This window comes from Ornithodoros turicata, chromosome 1 (assembly GCF_037126465.1).
Source record: "Ornithodoros turicata isolate Travis chromosome 1, ASM3712646v1, whole genome shotgun sequence".
Taxonomy (NCBI): Eukaryota; Metazoa; Arthropoda; class Arachnida; order Ixodida; family Argasidae; genus Ornithodoros; species Ornithodoros turicata.
Genome location: NC_088201.1, coordinates 103,914,573 through 103,940,086, shown reverse-complemented (window position 1 = coordinate 103,940,086; position 25,514 = coordinate 103,914,573). Strand labels below are relative to the sequence as shown.

Genomic DNA, 25,514 nt, shown 5'->3' with positions numbered 1-25,514 from the left:
ATCGAACTATCATTTTCGTTTCCGTTTTTGTTACCAGTAATGAAGGACTCTGTTATGTGTTTCTGTTTCCGGTATCTTTACCATACCCGATTTTGGTATTATACAATTTGTTCACATGATGTAAGCGTAGGAGAGCGCCAGTGTCGCTAGCAGATTTGCCGCCACATTGCAGGTCCTCGGGTTTTAACTGATCAGGCACCCATATATCATTGACCGCGTACATCTGGTTTCAGAGTTACTGTACCGTGTGATATTATCTGGACTATATCCAAGTAACTTCCATGTTTTCAACGTTAACAGTCCTCTAAATCATCATCCTACATCATGGCTGCCTTTTTAAATCTAGTGCCTTCTGGATGTGTGACGTCAATAGAGAGTTTTAGCACGATGTACGCAAAGATGATAGCGTGTGTAACAGATAGCATTGGTGACTAAGCGAACTGCGCAAAACTCTCTTTCTGTTATGTGTGTGCGCAGAACCATCAACGCTACCCCTTACGTACGCAGAGGCGATAGCGTACGATATACTGAAACTCTCCAGTGAATAAACTGTGTATACCGTTTCTGTTTTCGTTATCATTACCGTTGCCATTTCGTGCGTAGAAGTTACGAGGACAGGTGTGCAGTAGTGAATTTTCGTGCTGGAATCATAAGCTTGCCTTGTTCCTGTGTCTAGGACAATCTTGATGGACAAGGAGTAACAGGTGACTTTAAAAAAAAAAACCCCTTCAAGGATCTCTATCACCATTCAGTTGGTTGGACATTATATTAGCGAGACATCAGTTATAGTATACCTGTTCTTGAAGAGGCTTTTGGAAGCCGCTTAGTTTGTGTTGTCCCAAATTCTGTCTGGAAATCTGTGCGGATTGCGAAGCGGATTGCGAAGGCCAGAGGGATACATTTTCACTGCGGCTGGAAGATAGACAACATACTTGTTCCGTGTTTCTCGTACAACAATAGTGTTTTGAATGAGAAGTTTATTGGAGTATCAGCAGGGAACCCCCCCCCCCCCCCACCTCAAATGGGCGACTACGCCGACCACTAACGGCAGTCACACTTTCCACCGTGGCAGGCACCCTTGGCTACCATACTGGACCTCTGCACTTGACAGTAGGCGTCGCAGTTTGTTCCGTCAGGCTGCTCGTCGCACGAGTGCTTATACATATTGTTCTCATCTGCAAATGAAATGAACGAATCGATATTTCAGAGTAAACAATAGACATACCCTAAGGGAATAAACGAACAAATTTAAAAAAATGAATAAATCGAATGACTCCCATTGTATAGTGTGCACCCTACTGCAAACAGCGACATGAACGTCGTATATTTTTTCTGGTAACCCTGGTCACACAAAGTCCATCAGCTTTTCCATTAGCTGTTTTCGGACGTAGTATTTAAGATTCAGGAATTTGGAGAGGTTATACTTTAGAAAAATCGCATTTTAAAAAATCCTGGAATGACCGCCGACTTCAGGACATCTATCGCCACGCTTTCAGAAAAGTGTGGCACATTTTAGGTAAATTATGTGATACTTACTTTACATCATATTTGTCGCAAAAGGAGCAAAAACGGACGCCCATATCAATGAACACCATATCACGAACACCACCACTACCAACAACTTTAGATGATGAATGAGAATTTTTATCGCTAGGGCGCTACTCTACCTCCATGGTGGTAGGGATGTAAAGAATGAAATAATGAGCCCCTCCACAAATCTAGCCCACAAACGCTCTGCCCTCAAAGCTCTTTTCACTTTTTGGATACCATAGGGCTTCGAATACCATGGGGCTGTCCGAGGTTACTGCCTGCCGAGGAAACTGTCTGTCGAGAACGTTGCCAGGACCAGCCCCTCCTTGGGGTCCATTGACCCAACGATGGATTATATTCACTCCAGTCCCGTCACTATAGGAGGGATCTGTCCACCATCGACTCCGGCTTGATGTCGCTCGCGCTCCGTCGCCGCTGTTCGAAATGGGCCAGCGATCTACCCCTTTTTGTTGTACCTACACCTTGAGCCAAATATTCGGCATGTCTTTCGCTACTCGCGCCATTTTGAGAACTACCGGCGACGCGCTGAATTCAACCTAACCAGTCTCATATATTCAAACATTAGAACCTTATTTAGCACATGCAGCGGTGGTATAACCATAACACTTATCAAGTACCTGCGGGATACTGCTGTCATCACCATCCTGTGACATGGTGTTTGGCACGACAGAAGACCTGTGGCCCCACATCGGCTCAGTTGCTGAATTTAGCTACCATCAGAACATGATTGCGCACTAAATAATTATGTACTAAGGTATAGCAAGCCAAATCTGATGAACTACCACTGCACAGAGGTCGGCAGTTTGGGACGCGATCACTCACGCTCACAATCATTAAGGATTAGGAGGGCACCCATCTCGGAATCACTGTCATCTCACGCGAAGGTCAATCTCGCGTCCTGTATCGCATATTGTGATTGCAGTAGTTTCAGCAGCTTAAAATAATCAAACGGCTCGAGGTGACAAAAGCTGGCGATCTCGCCCCCCAGACGAACATCACACAAATAATTATGACTTATTGCAACCTCGCGAAGAGATATGAGGCGTCAAGATATACGCGTATCAGTTATGACATATTAGTGCACTGACGAGATAATGTAAAAAGTACACCCGAAAATGTACAGTCAAGTTGCTTGATATCAAAACTTGTTTGTGGCGCGACCTTGACCATGACTGAATGTCATGCGGGAGTTGTGTTGGCTGAACGTATCTCTTTCCTATGCATATGTTCCATGAACCATAGATCATATGTAGTTCCGAACCCTGATAAACAGATTGGGAACACCCTGAACATTGGAGGTTTTCGTCACCATCGTTTTCTTTACGTAACCAGACACACTTGTGTTGAAGATGTTCACGTTCAAGAAATTATTCTGCCTTGCTTTATTTTAAAAAGCCGTATTGCCAGTTGTGGCTGCCTGAATACAAAGTCTGCAAGGAAATCTTGTGCATAATAGTGTGTACTCACTATAGTGTGTAATAGACAGGAGGAGGAAAGAGGCTTTGAACAATAGACCTCCACCGAAGAAACGTCACCGTGACGTAATGATGACGTTTTTGTGATATGTCGAAACTGAAACAACGCGGATGGAAAACCGCATAGCCATATTCCTTTCACAAAGCCGGATTCCTTCACGAGGGTACGGTCGCTTATTTTTTTTATAGTACACACAAATGATATCATGTTTTTAGTCGCTTTCGTGTATTCATTCACGCTCCCAGTCCACCGCGGAAAAATAACATGCCTTCACCCCAAAGTGCGTTATCGACTGAAAGCCAATGTCGTAATCCTGTGCGGAATGTGGTTGGTTATTACGACTTAGTTCGCGGTTGCCTTGTATAGAAACGCCTTGTGCAGTCCAGGAGAAACTCGTTTCGTTTGGACTGCACAAGATGGAAGACCCTGGTAGGCATCTTTAGAAAGGGCCATCGAAGAGATAGGGCTACCGATAGAATGGAGCAGAACAAGGCCATGCAACTAATAATGTGTAAGGAATTCTTTAAAAAATCTTACAATATGAGAGGCCACATTTAAACGTGGCTTTCTTGTGACTTATCCATTTTTTTGTGAATAGTAGTTCCAGTCTACCAAGGTGGCGGCGCTGTTGTACTGTCTGACATCATTTGTTTGTAAGCAGGCAGAGGTCTATGTGAAATCTCCTTCGATACAGGTTAGGTCAATAGGCATAGAGTCTTCGGTGTTTGATATTCAGCGACAAGCAGTATCGATAAACGTAGACCGCTATAATCTTCACGCGGTGGATGGAAATGAATTGTACACCGTTAATCTCCGGACTGAGCGCTTCGACGCGCTAAGGTTTAAAGGTTTATTTTGCTTTGGCATCATGTTGAACTCCTCACTCATGATCACCAATAAAGTTGTTGTTGTTGGACAATAGACGCAAGAAATTAAATAATTTGCAGAAAAATTTATAATCAACTACTCTCCCACCTGTCACAGGGTCAAATTATATGGGCTATACTTAGGGTATGTCCAGGTTAAAATTAGTCCTGTTTCACGAAGAAGCGGTCTAGGTTGAGCTGTGGTCGTTCGATCAGTCGATCGGTAGAGCGGTCGGTCTGTGTACATTGGAGAGTACGGCTTCGCTTCCCACCAACTGTCTTCCAATTTTAAATTTGACCATCAAGAGTCAGCGACAGCCAGCTGGTGGCTGGGCGAAATAATGACTGATCAGATCCGATTTTGTGAAAAACTAAACATCAAAAATCACAAATCCTACCGCTAACCTGAGGACCAGTGCACACGCATGTCATTTGAGGCTCGCTCCATAGGGATAGTGGGCCACGAATCCCCAAACGAAGTTCCTTATACATCATCGCTGTGTATGTTGTTGCTGAGATAAATTACTGCAGCGACTAATCAAATGCAAATCTAATTAAATCCAATCAATTCCAAATACAGCGGGTTGCATGAACCGTTTGGCAAAATCACTATGTATACGCAAGCGTGCCTGCCCAGAATCACCTATATAAAAACTGAAATAAAAGTTGGACATGTGCCAATAAGCGGCATGAGCGATTGCAATACAGAAACGCAGGTACAGCTCCGTCCAAACTTAACTTGAACACGGCGTCGGCCTGCGGAGCAAGAGGAACGACACCCTAGCGGCTCTAACTGGAATTATCGGGAGAGAGCGTTGAGGGCTGTCCTACTCGCATCACGGGGGTGGCCGTCCCTCTGCTTCGCACGGGCGCTGACTTTTATGTTGATATTTGTTATCTAGATACCGTTCCAGTCTGTTCTAGAGACTGCTGCGGGCGATTGAAATCTTCGCCATCTGATCAGTGATTGTTCGCGCCAGCAGCCAGGTTAACAAGGATGTCAACGGTATGGGATACAACGGCGCCACATTGATTGGAGTTAAAGAAAAGAATGAATGAAAAGGAAGGAAAAAAGAAAGAATAGAATGAAAGCAATGGAATAATACACGTGAATGCATGGAGGTGGAAAATATTTTTGCTTAAAGCACCACATTCCGCGCCACGATGTATCATATGTTTGCAATGGCTTTTCGACGTTCTGCATTGTCTTGTCTTGAAGGAACTTCTGTTGGGGACTATTCGAAACATTTAATGTGATAAACATAGTAAACGTAAACACTCCAAGTGTTCAGTGAGAACAGAAACATAATAATAATTGGGGGTTTACGTCGCGAGACAACTCAGATAGAAACATAATGATGCGATAATAGAGAGTTTTAGCAGACCGTTGGTAACGTGGCTAGCGTCTCACCGTATCAACCGGAACCAATCAGTGGATAAGATTCTGAGTCACGCACGAGTGCGATGGGTCCCGATAGAGACGATAACAACAACAACAACATATATATTGTGATGATAAAGTGGGGAGGTTTTCCACTGATAACTTTATCAACGGTATACTAAAACTCACTCATGATGGAATACGTTGCTGTCTGTCAACCGCAAACCGTGTAACGCAGGAGTTCATGGAGGAAGAGCGCATTACGAAATGCAACTTGTAAACAACAACTAGCAGGCACTACTAGGGACGAGAGCGAACTTCTCATTACCAGCAGCTTTGCTGATGCATTTCTTACTAAGGCTCATGCAAAAAAAAAAAAGCCTGGGGTGATAAGATTTCACCTCCGTCTCGCAGTGTGGGCAAATGTTCAGTGTGCAAATTCGAATCCAAAATATTTTATTCCAGCACTTGTGCGCTGCACCTTTGCACGGGTGAAGGCTTGAGCTTAGTAACGAATGGGCCCTCCGTTCGCCTCTATTACGAGGTGCATGCGCCGTGGCAGTGAAGCGAAGAGATGGTCCATGAGCCCAGCGTCTTCGCGGAGGTTGTTCCATTCACTCTCTACTGCCGTCCACAGCTCGTCAGCGGAGTGAAACCGACGTCGCTTGTTGCTCAGACGGTATTTCATTATGCCCCACATGTTCTCGATGACGTTGAGGTCGGGGCTTTTAGCGGGCCACTCGAGCTGTCTGACACCAAGTTCTTCTAGTCTCTGTTGCACTGTCCTAGCCATGTGCACACTGAAGCGGTCCTGTTGGTAGAGAAAGCAGCCATCCGGAAAGGGACCGTCGAGCGCATAGGGCAACATCGCTTGTTCCAAGATGTCCCTGTAAGTTAGTGGAGAAAATGTCCAATTTTATAAGAGCATTATTTGAACAACTGATAAATATCGATTAATGTACTGAAACCGAATTAGCTCTTTCGCCCCCTCAGCAGTTAGGGGGCTTGAATGAAAATGTCCCCAATCAGCTACCTATTGTAAATTTGACATGTCATACTTTATGCATATATCTTCAATAGTCTTGCCCTCAGTGTAACGAGAAACACAAAAGACGACGGAGACATCGTTCTTTACCTATAAGCGGCAGCATTGAAACGCCCGTGCACTCGAACGAGCGGTCCCTGCCCGTGGATGGAGACTGCTCCCCACACTCCCACAGAGTATCGTCCACTGTGGAAGGATCTGTGCACATAAGCTGGAACGAACCTAGAAAGAGCGTTGAAGCATTGCGTTATAGCTCAAACTACTAAGCATGCAAACATAAGAGTTTTTGTTGTTTTGAACAGCTCAATTACCTGTGCCAAGGTGGCCGCCAGACGCGGCGCCGTTGGTTGCAGCAAGACGAAAATGTGGCTTCATCTATGAACAGCACATTAGCCCAGTCCTGCACCATCCAGTGCTGGTGCTGCTGCGCAAAGAGCAGCCTGGCTTCTGTGTGCTGCTCAGTGAACGCAGTCTTTTGCGCTGCCACACAGCCCTTCAGCTCTATCATTCTCAACCTTCTCTTCACGGTTGAGACGGAAGCCTGGAGACCCAGTTCCCGCTTTATGTCAGTGGCAGTCAATGGGTCAACAGCGCTAGCGGCAATGATCATCTCGTCCTCCTCCCTGGTTGTGGATGCTGTTCGGTGTCCACGAGGGGCATCCGTTATGCGACCTTCCTCCCTAAACGCTCGTATCACGCGGTTCACAGTTGTCAGAGAGCAACCTATCTGATGCGCTATTTGTCGTTGTGACAAACCAGCCTGCGAAAGCGCGACGATTTTCATGCGACTCTCGATGGATACTCGTGCTGGCATCACAGGCGATGAAGTGTAACACCGAAATGGCAGGAGAGCATATGTGACTGGTTGTATTTATGTTGTCACTTATCATGTTACTACCAAGTCACGTGTAATCACAAAACGCGGAGCCCTACTGTTTCATGGGCGCGTCGTCTAATCGACGTGCATCGAGCAATGATGTGGCATCATGTCCAGAGCCCGAAGCAAAGTTGCCGAAGGCTCGCAGAGGCAATGCGTTTCTTCAGCTTCGTGTAGTGCACCTCTTACTTATGTATATAGGCACCGTTTGGAGCTGAAGCTCCGGATAGTGATGCTTAATGCATTGTTCTGTAGCGATTAAAAATCGAGAACAGCAGGAGCTTTTCTCCTTTACTGGCAGAGGTGGGGAAATTACTTTTATTTTGTAATGAATTACCATTACTCATTACTTGTATAAAAACTAATGCATTACATTACTCATTACTTTTTGGATATTAGTAATGCATTAGTAATGCCGTTACTTTAACGAAGTAACGGCATTACTCTGACATTACATTTACGTTTTAGGGCATAAGCCTCAAAGGAGCTATGCATAAGTTTTTTCCTTGCTTTTTTTGCTATATGCAATAGCCACCCGAGTGTCCCCAAATCGGTGCCACTAATTCCCCGCAGAAGCTAGTCTGATAGGCAAAAGCTATAGATAAGATTTATTGCAGATGATGCCTTTTCTAGCATTATGGATCCGGTGGATGAGGCCCAGCTATACAGTTCTGTACTGGCAGAAAAACTACCCCTGAAAGCACAAGAGAAGCTAACATGGTACCATACCAAAGCAGTGAATCCCTACGGCAATTGTTACTGATTACCAGTGATGGCCAGTAGTTAACTACATGTAGTTAAACTACTAGTTAAACTACCTGATTGTAGTTAAAAAGTAGTTATCAACTACTTGCAGAAATGTAGTGGCAACTACTAGTTAAACTACTATTTTAAGTAGTTAACTACAGTAGTTAGGTTACTGAAGGCGCCAACTACTTCCGATTTTGCCGCAACCTTTACGGCACGATTGTGCGTCCGACTTTTACCTTGAGCTACTTGTTTGATGAGAACGGAGTCGCAGAGCAACTGTGTTGTGCATGTTTACTAAATCTTCACTTTTAATGCATTAAAACAGGTTGCTTTAAAACAATGTTTAAAACAGGTTGTTGAACGTACACCATAGCTGATCTGTTCTGTTTCCCACCACTGTACTACCGCACATGCTTTACCTGTTGTTTTTTTGTAACGTCCGCAGTTTGATTCCAAAGCGTAAGGATTTGTGTAGTTTGTTGCAATCCTGTGAATGTGACCCTGTTGCACTTACTGAAACTTGGTTATCGCCAGATATAAGAGACAGTGAGCTGTTACCAGAGTGTCCTGGCTTTACCTTCTATCGCTGTGATGCATTCATCCCAGAATTACACAAATCACTACATCATATATTTCCCAAATTCAAATGTTATTCTTCTTGGTGATTTCAACTACCCCTCAATTAATTGGAGATTCACCTCAGCCTCTGGTAGTGAAGAACGTTCTTTCATTGATTTGTGTCATGTGTTTGACCTTCATCAGGTGGTACATGAACCCACCCGTGTAACTCCCACCTCATCAAACATCCTAGACCTAATCTTCACTAACGACCCGGATATAGTAGGTCCTGTATTTGCTCCATGCGCCTTGAGTGACGACAAAGTACTACACTTTACAATATCTGTCCCCAGCGTGCCCCGTCGTTCCTCGTGCAAACGGATAAGATTATACGATAAGGGTAACTACGACCAAATAAATTCTGAATTATCCAATTAGGCTACCTTTCTCGCTAATTTTGAAGTACGGACAGTCGAGGAAAACTGGTATTTATACAAATATTATATATTATATTATACACACCGCTCTGTCACGGCATTTGTGAAAGGCTTGAACGCAGTTACATGATGTGACATATGTGTCCTGTTGTAAATTATTTTGGACTTTCTGTGCCCCTCCTACTGGGACCCTTTCAGGGTTTGTCGTATTTTATAAATAAAAAATAAAAAATAAAATAAATTCAAGATCAATGCACTTATTGAAGCCTATATACCCTCCATTCTCATCAAGACACATTGTCATGCCCCATGGTACAATCATGAAATCAAACTGCTCGCCCGTAAAAAGAAACGTCTGTACAGGCTTGCTAAGCGCTCTAAGTCTGCATCATCACTGCTAAAATATCAAGAGTGCGCCCGGAAATACAAATCATTGGTGACTTCTACGAAACGCATGTTCTATAGCGAGGGCCTCGTTAACCTCTTGAAGTACAACCCCAAAGCATTCTACAAAGTTATAAACCCGAAATCTCCATCGGTAAACATCCAACTGAAAGACCGTGATGGTAATTTTAGAGATAACCAATGTTCTCTTATCTTCAATAACGCATTTGCAAGCGTGTTCACCAACGAAGACACAACTCCCCCTGCCGCGCCTCCCACATCCATCTTCAATAGCATGTCACCGATAGCGATATCTCCTGCTGGCATTGAAAAGATGATCTCTTCCATCAAGGTTTCCTCCTCTGCTGGTTTCGATGGAATAAACAGCAAAATTCTTAAAAACACAAAGGCTCACTCGAGCAGATTTCTTGCTGCAATATTCCAACAATCACTTAATAGTTCATAGATGGGTAGAAATCCAGCGAACCGGTAGAGATGTAGGAAGGGAGTTGCCTCAGGACAGTAGCCGCTGATATTTCTTCTGGGCGCCGTCCTCATCATTGGCATGGTTTATAGGGACAATTCGCATGAACCTTTAAACACGTCACACCTAACCCTTTAAATACCATGCCAATGATGAGGACTGTGCCCAGAAAAAGAACAGTCTCTGTTCGAAATATCGGCGGCTTCTGTCCTGAGGCAACTCCCTTCCTACTTAATAGTTCAGTTCTGCCAGAAGACCGGCGTCGGGGAATGATAATACCAGTGCATAAAAGTGGTGTCACTCATTCACCGTTGAACTAAATACCACTCTCCATTACCAGCGTCCCCTGCAAAATCATGGAATACATTATATATCCACAGGTAATCAACTTCCTAGAGTCAAATGCTTACTTTTCCTCCTGCCAGCATGGCTTCCGTAAAAATTTCTCGTGTGAAACACAACTAGCTGGTTTTATCCATGACCTCCACTCAAATATGGACAGTTCTACTCAAACAGATGCCGTGTTCCTGGACTTTGCTAAAGCCTTTGATTCTGTACCGCACGCTAGATTAATGGTAAAACTCTCACAACTAGGCCTTGATGCACATGTTCTGTCCTGGATTCATATGTTCTTAACTGACCGCCTCCAGTCCACTTTCGTGAACAACCATTCCTCGTCCTTTTGTCACGTATCATCTGGTGTCCCCCAGGGTATGGCCTTTGGGGTATGTGAATAAATAAAGAAATAAATATTGCTTGTCTAGTGAAGCCTCATTTGCTGTGAAATCATTCTGTAATTTAGTTTATCGCGTAGGCACAGAAAGAATTTCGTCGCAAGCTTTGTATTTGACGATAGTAGCAATGGCTTGAGCCAAAGTTTAACATTGCTTGTGATTCATATTTAGGTGTCCAAGAACACTACAAGGGATTGGTGTTGATGGACAACGTTAAGTAGTTATAGATGTAGTTAAACTGCGTTGCAGTAGTTAAAGAAGTAGTTTTAACTACTCCCCTGAAAAGTAGTTGAACTACTAGTTAAGCTACTGAATCGCAAAGTAGTTAGTAGTTATAGTTAAACTACTGTAGAAGTAGTTAGTGGCCATCACTGCTGATTACCCTCATGGAGGCTATGTTTCTATTTCATTGATTTTCTTTTACTCCAAATGCGCACAAGAGAAAATCGGTGATATCATCATGTAGACACTTGTGACACACACCGCCGACTGTTGAACTCTTGCAGAATTCCCCAGGCTGTGCCTTTCTCTTTCCTTGTTGCCTTGTGCTCATTGTTAAAGGGGGGTTGAAGAAAACCTGGATGTTCCCAATCTTCACGTGGCGCAAAGAACATTCGACAAAAGTAATGAGTAATGCCACCCTGCATTACTCAGTCGAAATGTAATGCATTACCATTACTCATTACTTGCTGGCAAAACGTAATTCATTACCATTACGCATTACTTGCTGGCAAAACGTAATTCATTACCATTACTCATTACTCAAAAGTAATGCATTATTTTGTAATGCATTACTCCCCACCTCTGTTTACTGGTTACGTTCCCTTGTATACTTGCAGTACTTGGGGTTTCTGTCGGTAACCCGCTAAACACGTCGCTTGTTCTATAAATGCTTTATCCTTAAATTCCTTCGCTTTAGGACCAGCCAGTTGACAAGCTTGTTCCATTATCCCAGTGATTCGCCATGTGTTGCAGTCGGTAATACATGCCGATGAAGAAATCTTAACTAAACAATGCGGAGTAGCCGGTGCTCTTATGAGTGCAACCCTATTCTTTATTTATTTCTTCAAACAACAACAACAACAAAGATGTAAGGCTTGCTGTACGACTAGGGCTGTCAATCGGGATATTCCTAATCCCGAAATTCCGGGATCCTGGCCAATTTTTGACGTCCTGAAGTCCCGGGATTCCGTGTGAGCAAGTATGACAGAAAAATCACATGTTGCCCGTCAGGCACAGACTCACTCCTTCGTAAGGAAATTGTGAACGTTTTAAGTTTGGAGGTGGCAGGGGACCCCTGCCAACACGTGCGTACAGATATTTGCTGACTGTTGTGTCTTCTACCGCAGAAGCTGAACAGACTTCATTCTGGCAACCAGTATTTTCACAAATGTTGCTCCGAAATGGGGGACACCACCCCCGACGCTCTCTGTTTTCATAGGTCTTAACGATGAAAGATGGAAGTCACAGAAAAGGTTAGCCAGCTGAAGGACAGTTCTCCCGTGTGTTAATGATTCGACAATGTGATAAGCACAGAGCGACGGTGTTGTAAACTGATTAGTGTTTCGTTTCTTTCCATTGTTTTTTTTTTGTTTTTGTTTTTTGCTGTTTCTCATTCAAGTGATGTTACACTGCTTGAGGAGATCAAGTTGTATTTCCTCTTGCTTCAAGTGTAGCGGAACTCGCCTTCTTTTCACGTGTAATAGTGAAATGCACATGAATAGAGAAAGAATATAACTGTCATAGGAGAAAAAAAAAAAGATAATTTCGCGTTTGATATCTTACCAATGTGGTCACACTGGGAATTTTCGAGTGCTTTCGTTCGAGAAAATGTAGAATTCGCAGAGCGCACGTCAACTGCGTACAACACACCGATGTAGTCATTTGAGGTAAATGCAGTTAATTAATAATTCTGACCCACGCAGGGCTCTACTTGGAAGCACTATCTGAACTCGTCGCAATCTCGAAATCCCGCCTCGGGATCCCGGGATTGACAGCAAAAAATCCAGAAACCCCGGGACTGCAAAAGTGGCTTGGGATTGACAACCCTGTATACGTCTTACGTCCAAATTTACGGTAAACAAGGCCTTGTAGAACGTCGTAAGAATGGACTTTTCCATGCGATATCACAGTGTGGTTACCCAGTCGAATTATTGACATATTCACTGTCCATTACCACTTCCGTGCTGCTTCGAGAATATTTAAAGTCCGTTATGCGAGTGAAATTATCTTCTAGCGTTTGAACACAAACAGCCTTTCCCGTGCAGTGAATAGCAAAGAAACGGCAGTTTTGAGGCAGCTGATCTCCCTTCACAGCGATATCAGATGGGACAAGCTCACGTAATCACTACAAACAAGATGAAGCGATGCGTCGCCTATCATCGCCCGTTCGAAGCGAAGCACCAGTTCTCAGACGGGCACCCCCGTGATGCGAATAGGACAGCCCTCAATGCTCTCTCCCGATAATTCCAGTTAGAGCCGCTAGGGTGTCGTCCCTCTTGCTCCGCAGGCCGACGCCGTGTTCAAGTTAAGTTTGGACGGAGCTGCACCCGCTCTCTTGCCTCTGGCAGGGAAAATGAAAATAAAGCTCACTAATGAAAAACTTTCCAGAAAGCAAGTGCGACTGTGCAGCAGCTATTTGAACATCAATGTCAGACTGCCCCAACGACAGACAGCGACGTAAGGACAATGATCGCGGACTCACGCGATAATGTGAGTTTTAGTATACCATACGCTATCGCCTTTGCGTATGTAAGAAATACGTACGTTGGTGGTGCCGCGAACGCTCAAATCATAAAGAGAGCCTTGAGCATTGCACACAACCACCACGCTATCTCTTACGTACGCAAAGGCGAAAGCGTTCGATATACTAAAACTCACTAATGGCGTTGAAGCGAACGATTTCGTTCGAAGCCGTACGCAGTGGTTCGCGTTAGTACCGCTGCGCATCAGCATGAGTGCACTCATGATATCTGAGTGCAGCGTGAGTGCGGTCACAATAATTGCGGTCGTTGCAATGCCAACGTGATGGCAGATTATCGCAGAGGTGTTCGCACGCGGTGTGAACTCAATCGGCTATCGTGATTGTGCGTATGTAAGTTGTCGCGACCATGAGGTACTTCTTTGGCCATTGCAGCACGAAGACGGACAGAACAAGAAAACAGTGTGATTGTAGACAAACGCAATCATGTTGGACTCGTATCAACTTGTCCCGCTCCATCCCGTTATGGAACACCAAGCCGTCTTTTCCGGCTAACTTTTCCTACCAAAATAAACATATTTCGCAGTCGGTAACCAGAGAATGGTAGCAATATTTCGTATCCAGCCGCTTAATAATACTGCACACAATCAATACTGCGCACAAACCGGAAAACTTAAACGCATCATGGAAAGAATGGACGAAGGGTACCGGGTCCCAATCTTGAACTCTCTCACAGCAAGCGTTACCGTGAGTTTTGAAGCTGGCGCCCTCCAAACGTCACGCGGGGGCACGAGAAAACCGTTTTGGTAGCTCGCGATTTGAGATATATAATAATAATAATTAGGGGCTTGCGTCGCGAGACAACTGAGACGATCTGAGATAAGCGTTGTCATTGGCCTTTCCGCCGAAGCTCGTGGCGAGTCACGGCCGAGAGCTGCATTTAACGGCGTTACCGTATCCATGCTGCTTTGTCGCATCGGTACGTTCCACGATATCAGTGCAAAGTTTACACGATAAACCTACAACTCCACGTCGCCTTCACCACTGTGTTCTAGTGTAGGTTGGGTCGATATAGCATGATGCTGTGCTAAACTTAAAATGTAATTGAGGTCTACGACCTGTACACGTGCGAGCGGCGGGATGCGGGGAGCTTAGACACCAAAACTTGAAATCCTGGACTGCCGACTATTTAGCGTGTCCAAAGCCCTTGACCCATATAGCACTTTTGCCCATCAGTGCCGAGTTCTTCAATCCCTCTTTGGCTTCAAGCTGCCCAGCCTCCTCCAAGAACTCTAAACTCCTGACTTGCTTCTCTTTGTGCTCCCCACTTTACTCATCCTCTTTGAAGTTGGGTAGGGTGCAGCGACCACCGCTCGGAAATCTCCCATCTCAAGCAGCACAACATCTTGGCCCACTATTGGACCAATATTGGCAATGCCGGTCCAATATTGGACGAAGATTTGACAAATATTGAGCCAGTATTGCCAATATTGTGCCAGTATTGGGCCAGGATGTTGTGCTGCTTGGAATGTAATCATCAGTATTCCGACATTTATTGTTGTTGTTGTTGTTGCACGATCCGAGAACAGCCGTGTTTAAATTGAAGTTTCATGTAAGTTCTTTCAAATCAATGATATAGTGAACAGCGAAGGGTAGCGAAGTACTCAGGCACGCAATTGCAGGGAAGTATAACAGAAAGAGATACGGCCTCGGTGGCTCAGTCGGTAGCGTGTTCCCCTTCTGATCCCGTGATCAGTGATCGCGCGTTCGAACTCGGTCGAGGACGCCAGCAACTTTGTGGCAAGGTACAAGTTGCTTAGACACGCCGCCTTCCGCGAAGGACGTTAAAAACGGGGTACCGTGTCATGTGTTTTTATCGCACCCACAGAACCCTCAGGTAGGCAAAAGCAATACACAGAGCGACGGTGTGGCGTCGCTCATGATCTCAGTTGTCTGGCGGCGTAAGTCCCCAATTAAAAGATAATAATAATAAAAGAAACAGATACGGACATCGCTCACTCAAAGTACCTGAAACAGAAACGAAAATAATTTACGGCGATAATTCGTTTACCGCAGGACCCGAATTATTTCAATATTTTACCTTATCATTGGACAAAAACCTGAGCGAAGCGAACTAAAATTAACTGAAGAACTAAAACTAAAACGGACTGTCCAACTGGAGCATGTAAGTACGGCTGAAGAGCATACCGGGCCTTACGAAAATCCCCCGTAATTCGTAAACAGGTGGACTTATAGGAAGGCTTTATTTTTAGTCGTCGTCCTTGAGACGTCGATCAATAATTGAGCACTGAATGGCTCATTTGCATACTCTCAATAATGAAATAAAATTTCTAACTTTGAAATTTTATTTCGGATGCTTTCGAAACTTCTGTTTCACCAATCTTCAGCGAAAAATATTTCACGAAGACGCCCGCGTCGGCACTCAAAGATGTTTCGATTTATGAACTGGTTCTTCTTTCCATATTTCCTGCACGATGCAGCGTACCAATGCGCACTTTCGCTCGGCTGTCCAGCTGCCAGTTACAGGTTTATCTTCCTGGTTCATAACAGTGGATGACCAAAGATAAGGAACATGAACAAGAGATGCTTCGGTGTATCTGAACCATCCGGAAAAAAGGGACGCTCTGTGGCTGCTCCTTATCTTCCATCACCCCGTGTGAACTAGGCAGATAAACGTAATTGGCAGACGGATAGCTAGGCGAAAGAGAGAAGTCGGTACGCTGCTACGCTCAAGAAATATGTAAATCGAAAGCAATTAATTACTCTAAAAATCGCTAAGTGTCGACGTTTTATTTTTTCGTTACGTTTTGTTTTTCCCCGAACATTTTTTTTTCGCTGAAGCTTCCGATCGGTTGAAGAGATATTCCGAAAGCGTCCGAAGTAAAGTTGGGAATCTTATTTATTTCTTGAGCGTATGCAAGAGAGCCGCTCACTGCTCAGCCCTTGGCGGACGTCTCAGCGATGCTCACTGAAAAGAAAGGTTTTCGATAGCGCCACCTATTTACGAATTATTCAGCCAAGCTCGTGAAACACCGAGTATAGTACATAGAAAGAGCACAGTTCTTATATGCTTATGGTGACTCGCAAGTTGCAAGCGAGAGTAACCGTGAAAACCTTGTTCATATTAGCTGTCCAAAGAAGCCACCCAGAACTATATATTTGAATAAATGTTGTCTCTGTAATAAAAAACTACGCCACCTAGAATCATACGGTCAACAGCATTTGTTCTTATTAGATTTTTGCCACCTCCAAATGTGAATGTCATGTACTCAAAGTTTAATTATGTAAATATTTGCGAACTGAACTCGGAAATTTTTTAAGTAACGGTCACTTTTTTACCCCACCAATATGAAGAGCGTGCCGAATTCACTCAAACTCATGATAATTCACAGTAATATTCACGAGCTATCCCATCGGAAAAAATAGCCGAATATCATGCTTTTCGGGGCACCGGACCATAACGCGCGATGACTTTTTGAGCGCAATCGCTCTCAGCGCGACGAAAGGAGGTTCCGAAGCCAGCCCACGGAGTGATAGTAGAAAAAGTAACAGTTCCTAAAATTGGGAGAGGGAAAACATTATTCCAGCGAAAGTCGGACGTGCTAAACCGTGCCTGTTTTATCTCTTTCTGCGATGTCGGGGAGGGCTGGGTTTCCAACCTCCTTTCGTCGGACTGACAAAGATTGCGCTGAAAAATTAATCGTGCGCTATTCTGTGCGACCTCCGTAGAGCATGATGTTCGGCTATTTTTTCCGATGGGATAGCTCCTGAATATCGCTGTCAATTATCATTAATTTGACTAAATTAGACACGCTCTTCACATTGGTGGGGTAAAAAAGTGACCTTTACTAAGCAAATTTCCGACTTAAGCTCGCAAAAATTTACATAATTAAACTCACTTTACACGACATTCACATGTGGAGGTGGCAAAAACCCTGTAAGAACAAATGCGATTGACCGCATGACTGTAGGTGGTGTAGTTTTTTTATTATAATTCAGTGACACGTTTTCTGGGACACCCTGTATACGTAGATATATTGGGTTGTGTCACGGTGTCTAAGCTTACAAAAAAGAAAAAAAAAACAAGCAGAAGAAGGGAGGGCAAACATCAAACTGGGGTTGGGGAGGCACGAAAAACCGAAACGGAACCGTAATGAAAGCGAGAACGACGATGGCGGTAACGGAAACTGAAACAGACACAAATATGGGCCAGTACCGGAGGCGCTAACGGAAACGAAAAGGATTCCGTTACCTCTCCCTGCATAACTGTGAAGCTTATTGCAGACTTCTGGTGAATATGGGAGATGCAAAATTGGAAAAGTCGCAGTTAACACAGTCGCCAATAGTATGATTTAACCCCGGAAGTTAAACTGACTTACGTGGCACCTTGCTCAGAACTGAAAACAGAAAATACGCATATTTAAGTTACAAGTTGGATTCATAATGGAGTCAAGCGGCTCTTCCATTGTCTCTTATGCACTGTCTTAAGCCAGACGTACCCGATACGCATAGCAACAGCAACACCACCTTCCACATCCTAATTCAAGGAGCTGGACGTACTACGTACACACACGTTTGCTATGAGACTCGTGGCAGTCCACATTTTTACGCCGAGTCGTGTATTCCGATACTCCTCGCTGCTATAAATTTGTCCTATCATAAACACATGCCCGTGTTTAACAGGGGACGATGACATTTACAAGCCCCATTTGCGACGACATTTTTAAATATTCATTTCGAATTTCATACGATCGTGATGCGATGCTGCCCACGGAACAGCATCAAACACGTGCGGCAAATGATGTCGCCACATTTGTTGTCGAGTCGTGCCGTTCTCTTTGTTCGGGGGCTGCTATATTAGCGCGTTGAATATCAGATACGTTTCAGAACCAGACGTGTTTCGTGACGCTCAGACATCAGGCTTAGTTCCATAAGGCGACAGTATGCAGAATAATATTTAGCGTGGGCTATGATATATTAATATGGTTCGAGGGGGGAGGTTAACTAATGCGGCACTGCGGCGTTAATCTTGTCCGTGGTTGCTACGAAACATAAACCGCTTTCTGTCAAGGTTACATCAAGTAGGTACAGATCGGTTTTTACTAGCATCTACGCTATACATACCATGTGGTGTATACATAAGGCATGACAGGTGCCTCGTTCACTTATGCGCTCAATCCAGGAGGGAAGGATTTGTACGCCGAGTGATTTTAGCCCTTTTTGGAACAAAATGCGTTGCCACAACAATTAGTCCCCTTAGCGAATAAATGTATGTTTTTGGTTCCTTCTTAACGCAGCGAAGCAACTGTGGCTATGAGCGGCGCACAGGCGTGGACCGATGGAGAGAGGACAACAGGAAGGAGTAAATACATGGGACTACATGAGTGTCACAGGGTGAGGACCGCGTTTCACGCTCTGTTCTCAGTGTCCCAACTACATGATTCACATGCATGAATGACAAAGCTTTCAATGAAACCGCCAACCGTGATATGTCGAGTGACATGAGATCTCACGGCATGCATAGGTACCAATTTCGCGAGAAACAATCTATTTTTTCTATCTAACCATTTCTTCATCGATGTGGTTGGAAAATTGGTAAGTTAGCTAACTTCTATAGTCTTATTTTATCAAATTCACGAAGAGCACATATTTACGTAGACTGTTGCATTTAGGAGACCTATTTGCGAAGGTCAGTGGCGATTTGAAGTCCTGTGGTGTAAATTTCGGGGTTACAGGAGAAACAACAACTTTATTTTAAGATGATGAATATGAAGGGAGGGTTTGAGGACTAAAATGGGGAGTAATGGGACTAGAGGCTGCAATTAATCTCTGTATTACTCTTCGATTTCTTAGAGTGTGGAAGTTGAGTGTGGATTTTTACTGTTGTCGAGTTCTTAGACTGTGGAAGGTGCGAACGAAGCCTGCGGCGGGGACTGTATTAATATTATTTAGCTACAAAGATTCCGTTACAGAAGTTCCCATTCCCCCACCGTTTCGCGAAAGATGTAAACTCGCTCTCCTGAACACGAGTAGCACCATGTAAATGTTACCGAAAGCCGTGCTCACGCCCTCTGACAAAATAATTCAGGGTTCCACATGGTTATGTCGCACTGATTGGACTCTACAAAGGGGAAATTGAGCCTGCTGCCGCCATTCTTAGAGTGTCACCACTGGAGACGTGTACAAATTTATTTTTAAACGTGACTGAATTACGATTAATTACTACATGCTCATAATAGTAATTAAATTACAATTACCAAATAGAATTGTAACTAAACTGAGTTACAAATTACAACTACAGTTACACTGAAAAGTAATTGAGTTACAGTGAATTACAGTGATTTTAATATATAGGATATTTTACTTCTTCCTTTTTTTTTTTGAATTCGACACAGAGTTAAAAAAAAACTATTCGAACAGCATAAATTTCGTTTCTGCAATTGCGACATCGTGTAATAGCGTATGCAGCTTCTGGACGATTAATGAACTAAGTTCGTTAAATAACTTAGTATTTTGATGTTTTCTGGTAAATACGAGATAGCACAAATGGATCCAGTCACTATTCAAATCCACCGTCCTTGCAGCCACAGAGCTCCGGATCTTTTTCACTTGTGCATGTACTTGCTGGTTCGCACTGCGGCCTCCACAGGTGGCGCTGTCACCGTGGGACATTGATGTATCGCCGAGACATACTGTTCGTGCCGACCTATGACCGTGTCACGTCCCTGCGCCGTGCCGATGAGTCCAAAGTAGGAGAAAACGGCCGTCCGCGGCTGGGAGTGTACGATCGACTAGTAAACTAAAAAAATTCAAAATAAGTAACACTTGGTCCATGTCTCTCAACATCACTAAGTGCAAGGTCATATCCTTCTCACGTTCCCCTTCACATGTCTCTTCATCTTATCAGCTACACGGCTCCCAGCTGTTAGGCGTTCCCACGTATAAATACCTAGGCCTGCATTTAGATTCAACAATGCGTTGGTCCCTGCATATTGATAAGATTGTGTCTGAGGCAAACAGGACCCTGGGATATCTTGCCTTGCCGCCATCTTGCACTTGCTCCGGCTCACATCAAACTCCTATCTTATCGAGCATTCGTACTACCCAAATTAGAATACGCCTCTGCTGTTTGGGATCCACACCAGGAGTATTTGATACAAGCCCTGGAATCAGTTCAGAACAGGGCCGCACGCTTCATCACCTCCAATTATTCATCGGATTGTAGCGTCTCGGGACTAAAACAAGACCTTGGCATGGACCATCTCTCATTCAGACGAACGGTCTCCCGTATGTGTCTTTTCCATAAGTTATTCTATAACAGAAACACTCGTGGTCGTCTTTTCCCCCTTGCGGAATACGTCCCTTCACGTCACGACCACGCTCACAAGATTAGAATACCACAATGTCATACTAATTCTTTCATGTACTCCTTCATTCCTAAAACAATTCGGGACTGGAATCACCTGCCGGAGTCGCTTGTCTTCATGCAAGACCCTGCCCGCTTTAAGGCTGCCATCACCCAACACTACAAAACATAGTCTATATCTCATGATCGCTCCAGCGTCACTTTCCGCCACCTCTTTTTTTTTTTTTATTATCATTTCTCACCTCATCCGTCTTTTCCTTTTGTATTCATCCAGTGTCACTCTAAGTGAGTGCTGCACATCTTTTCTGTCGTATATTGGTTGTACATCTGTTTAAATATTTTTTCTGTTTGTTTTTATTACTATTTTTTTGCATGCTTGGCTTGCTTGTTGTTTTCCTTGTTTATCTCTTGCCCCTCCGTTGTGTAATACCCCCTTGGAGGTCCTCAACGTATGGAAATAAATAAATAAACAAACATATTATCCATGTGCGGCCAAGCGCTCCGGCTATTTTTCACTTTGTATAAACCACTTCTTCCCTGCCTCACGGCAGGCCATTAAACTCTGGCGGTCATCCGCGTTCGCTTATCAACAGAGGAGAAGTACTCAACAAGACATTTATTACATACCAGTTGCAAGAAAGAGAGCCTGAGCTCCGCTCGGCCTGGCAAATAGTCAGGAAAAAGCCTTGATGCCGACTCTTACACATCTTTTAAAGCTTCCTAGCACACCGCGCGCCCTTCGCATCGCGTGAAACGTTAATGCGCGACCCGTCCTCGTCTGTTCCAGGTCGCGTCACGAGATAAGGACCCTTATTATCACCACATCTCACCCTCATCAAAAATACATCAAGCAGTGAAAAGTACGAGTGTCACACATACACACAAAAGCGAACGAGTTCGAGGTTGTTGGGGATCAGACTCGGGTTCACAGGTTCAGTTCCTCAGGGATATCGATCAGGGATATTGCACGTCATGTCAGTGGCCCAGGCGGTCCGGGGGCTGCTCAGGACATTGTAATAGTTCTGAACGATGTCTCTCCAAGACGGCGGCCGCGACGTCTCCTTCGGAGACTCTGGGTGTTCGAGCAGCTTCTGTCCTGGCTCGATACAGTACGCACCGACGATGAGCAGCCCTATGCATTACTGTGACTTGGCACAGTGGGCTCAAGGATTCGACGTTTTTCTTCTGTGTAAGTGATTAGGGGATCCGCAGTGTGCCGCTCTTCGACTGTAATCCCACGAAAAGGTGGTGGTACCTGGCTCTCACCCATTCATCGAACAGGCCTGGGCTACGCCGTCCACTTCGATCGGGAGGCCCACGAAACATAAAAGCCTCCTGCTATTACTGTCCACAGTGCCACAGACCGAAAACGTGGAGCCCTCGGAAATGTCACCTGAGTCGTCTGGTGCAGATTCCCTACGGTCCGGGCGGGAACCTCGCTGGACCGCAAAATTTGTGCGCCTCTTGGGCATCATGCAACTGGAAAAAGAAACCAAGAGAATATGTATACAAGGACCAGGAGGTACATCATGACGGGAGAATCTGTTAAGTACACCAACAAATGGCCTCGCGAAAACGATATTGTTTACCACTCTCACACGACAAATCCAATGAGAGTCCCGACGAATGAGAGTCGCACCGAATGTCATTCGTTTGTCTTACTTTGAGCTACCAAAGAAAGGGAATGTAATTCGCAAATGATGTCAGTGCAGATAATTAAGACAACAAGGCCGAACATATGAAGCATTATACAGTTACAATACTTATATTTTTATTTCTTTTGCTCGAAACTAGCGAAACATCAAATTATTTCACAAAATATTTGCTTTTTGAAAGAAACTTAATTGGATGAGTGGTGGTGGCGGTGAAAAGGCCCGCCGTTGGATGAGTACCACAAGCAGAGACAACTAAGAAGTCTGTCTGCATCGCACTTAACAACGTGGTCACTGGGAACGATGGTAGGGAAAAAAAGTATGTAGCCTTCCTTCCTTTCTGTCGAAAGTTATCAAAGTTGTGCTAAATTTTGGCCGAGGACGGCAGCAATGTGGGGGAGGTAAAGATTGCTTCCAGCACCGTGTCTCAGAGATATCCGGCGCATGTCGAAAGAACCTCAGGTGGACAAAATTATCCGCAGTCCAACCCTGCGGCATGTGCAGCATGTCGCCACACTAGGCAGACAAAGCTTGTGTGTAACATCGCGGCACCATAATTATCCATGAAGATGGAAGTCACTGAAAAGGTTAGCCAGCTGTAGGATTCGAAGCCGCATCTTCCGGATTACCGGTCCTAGGCTCTACCAATGAGCTAAGCTAACACACCTTTTTTTTACACCTTTTATTAACAAATACACACAAGTACAAGTACGTCACACGCTTGCAACGCCGAGGGCCATTACAAAACGTCTAAAGAGAAAACTCAATACCTTTTGAATTTTGACATAATTTTACAAGCACGTAAGGGCATCAGACAACGTTTCTAACCAATCTGGCAGCTCTAATCGTCGCATGAGGCACAGCTTAAGTTGAGATATTTCCAAATTAATGTATTTCATAGGAGGCATAACGGTTCTTCATTCCTGTAAGCCATACGAAGTTTCCGCAGACAGTACAAGGCTATAAGGATGACACTATGGTGCCTGACTCTTTCCCTCGGGTGTAATGGGAGAAACCGTATGGTGTGTGGGTTAAGCCGAAGTCGTGTTTTTAAAACTTTATACTGGGGATTGTGCTAGAAAACCTGGGCTTCTGTGCAGACTAAGAAAAGGGGATCATGCGTTTCAGGAACTTCGCAGAATCTGCAGTCTACCGACCAGGGCACGTATATACCCTTCTGCGCGAGCCATGCCCTGACAGGTGGTCTTGACGTGTGAAGTTTGTAAAAGAATGTCCTCATGTTTGGTTTGTATGGCATCCTTTGAACTCGACCGAATCATCCTTGCCTGGTCAACTGGGTGGAATATCTCGATAGACAGGCACGGGAAAGTGGGATCAAGTGGGCCGCTAGCGTTTTCTTGTTGTCACAGAAGAGGTATTCAAGGGTAAGTCTGGCTTTCAAAGACAGCATGCACTCAACGACCTTCCTGAAAAAGCCTGTTAGCTGCATCGTCCCCTCTGTGAACTTGATGTGTAATTCCGGGATGTAATTATATGCAAGGACGCGTTTTACACCCTCGAGAATGGGATGCAGTCTCATGACCATTTGTTTTATAAAGAGGTGCTGTAGCCCGAGACCTCAATCACGAAGCTTTCGAAAAAGATAGTCGCGACGCATCCTCTCAAATGTAGACCACCATATTGTCGTGGCAAAAATCATGTGACAGGCATGCACTACTTTGCGTGGGCATTGCAAGACTTGCAAAAGGTAAACTACTTTAGCGGCTAGAAACACGCTGCATACCGCCGCTCACTGAAAAATTGAAAGATCTTTCTTCCTCCAGATGAAAGCGTGCTTCCTTATGTTGTCGAGCCTGTGAGACCACATTCTATTTTGGGTTCCTGGTTTCTTGCAACGGGACACCAAGATAACGAGGGTTTTGTTCCTGCCACAGAAGCGAGCTCCGACGTTGACGTATTCTAGCAACGCAAACGAATATGTGTGACATACGCCGTCAAAAGCAAAGGTCCAACTGCAACATGGCCCCCCTCACACCGACACCAGTCCAGGATGGTACGCACCACATGGATATTCGTCAGTATTGTCCTGCCCCTTATTCCGCATGTTTGGTGATCACCTATCAATTGAGGTAACACAAGTTGTAGTCGGGCAGCCATAACTTTGGCGTATATCTTGTAATCGACATTGCATAGGGTAATTGGCCTGTAATCAGTAACCTTTTTGCCGTTGAACCTTCTGCAACTTTTTTAGGAACCGCACGGTGTGCGATCGCCAGAAACTGCCGGGAAAAATCCCGTTTTCTTCAGCGTCAGCGTATACATCCAGCAAAATAGGTACGAGATAAGCGGCAAACTTTTTGTAAAATTCGGCACTAGATCGTCAGGGCCAGGGGAACGATTTAAGTTCAGTGATACAATTGCGTCGCTGATTTGTTGTTCTGTGAGCGGCGACGCTAACATTTCTGTTTCCGGTTCCCCGAGTTTACGCATCGCAGAGAGGAAAGCTAGGATACAACCTTGATTGACAGTGGTTGCTGCCGTCCCAAACGAACTAGTGTAATATTGCACAAAAAGGGGGTTTTATGTCCTCGAGGTTAGTCACCACTTTCCCCTCACTCTCCAAGCACGTGATGAGCCGACCATCCGTGTGCTTACGCTCCTTTGGGATGCTGCTTTTTGTGGGAACTTCAACAGCAAGGAACCGTTTGGATCTCGACCTAACTCTTGCGCCTTCGTACCGACTATGGTCGAGGAGTTCTAGACCAAGTTTAATATCGCTTATCTCCTCTAAATACGACCCAGGGTTTCCTGCTTCCAACTGCAGTAGAGGTTGTCACGCCTCTTTCAGCTTGCTCTCTTCATACATGCGTTGATAGGACAATACGCTACTTCGCTCAATTGCAAATGATCTGACCTCCTGCTTAAAGTGACAGTCGCATCCGTTTCGGGCGATTTCGAAACCTTTGTGTCATTTTATTCCTTATGGACTGCTGAACACGCCATCGAAAACCCCACACGAAATAGTGGCGTTGTTCGGCTGTTATTCGATGGAATACACGACAAGAGCAGACGACGAATGTTGTGTGTATTCCGCTAATCCCTCTCTCAAAAAGTGTGGAAACGTATTTATCTCAGAACCAAACAGGGCGCGGCCTCCAGAATCTGGACCGGGACGCTTTTGATCCGCCGTCGTCTGCATTTGGATGTCAACATGTCCGACGCGAGCAAATGTTACCTATCGTCGCTATCCAGAGATTTCCTCGCGAGTAC

The 25,514-nt window shown here is 44.7% G+C and overlaps 1 long non-coding RNA gene across 1 annotated transcript; it reads right to left on the bottom strand.

Moving 5' to 3' along the window:
* Positions 1-1,013: 1,013 nt before the first annotated feature.
* On the bottom strand, positions 1,014-17,887 carry LOC135367273 (uncharacterized). The gene is made up of 3 exons (XR_010414408.1): positions 17,765-17,887; positions 17,645-17,662; positions 1,014-1,175 (listed from the first exon to the last, which is right to left on the bottom strand). It is a non-coding gene; the product is annotated as an uncharacterized LOC135367273 (long non-coding RNA).
* Between the last annotated feature and the right edge of the window lie 7,627 nt (positions 17,888-25,514).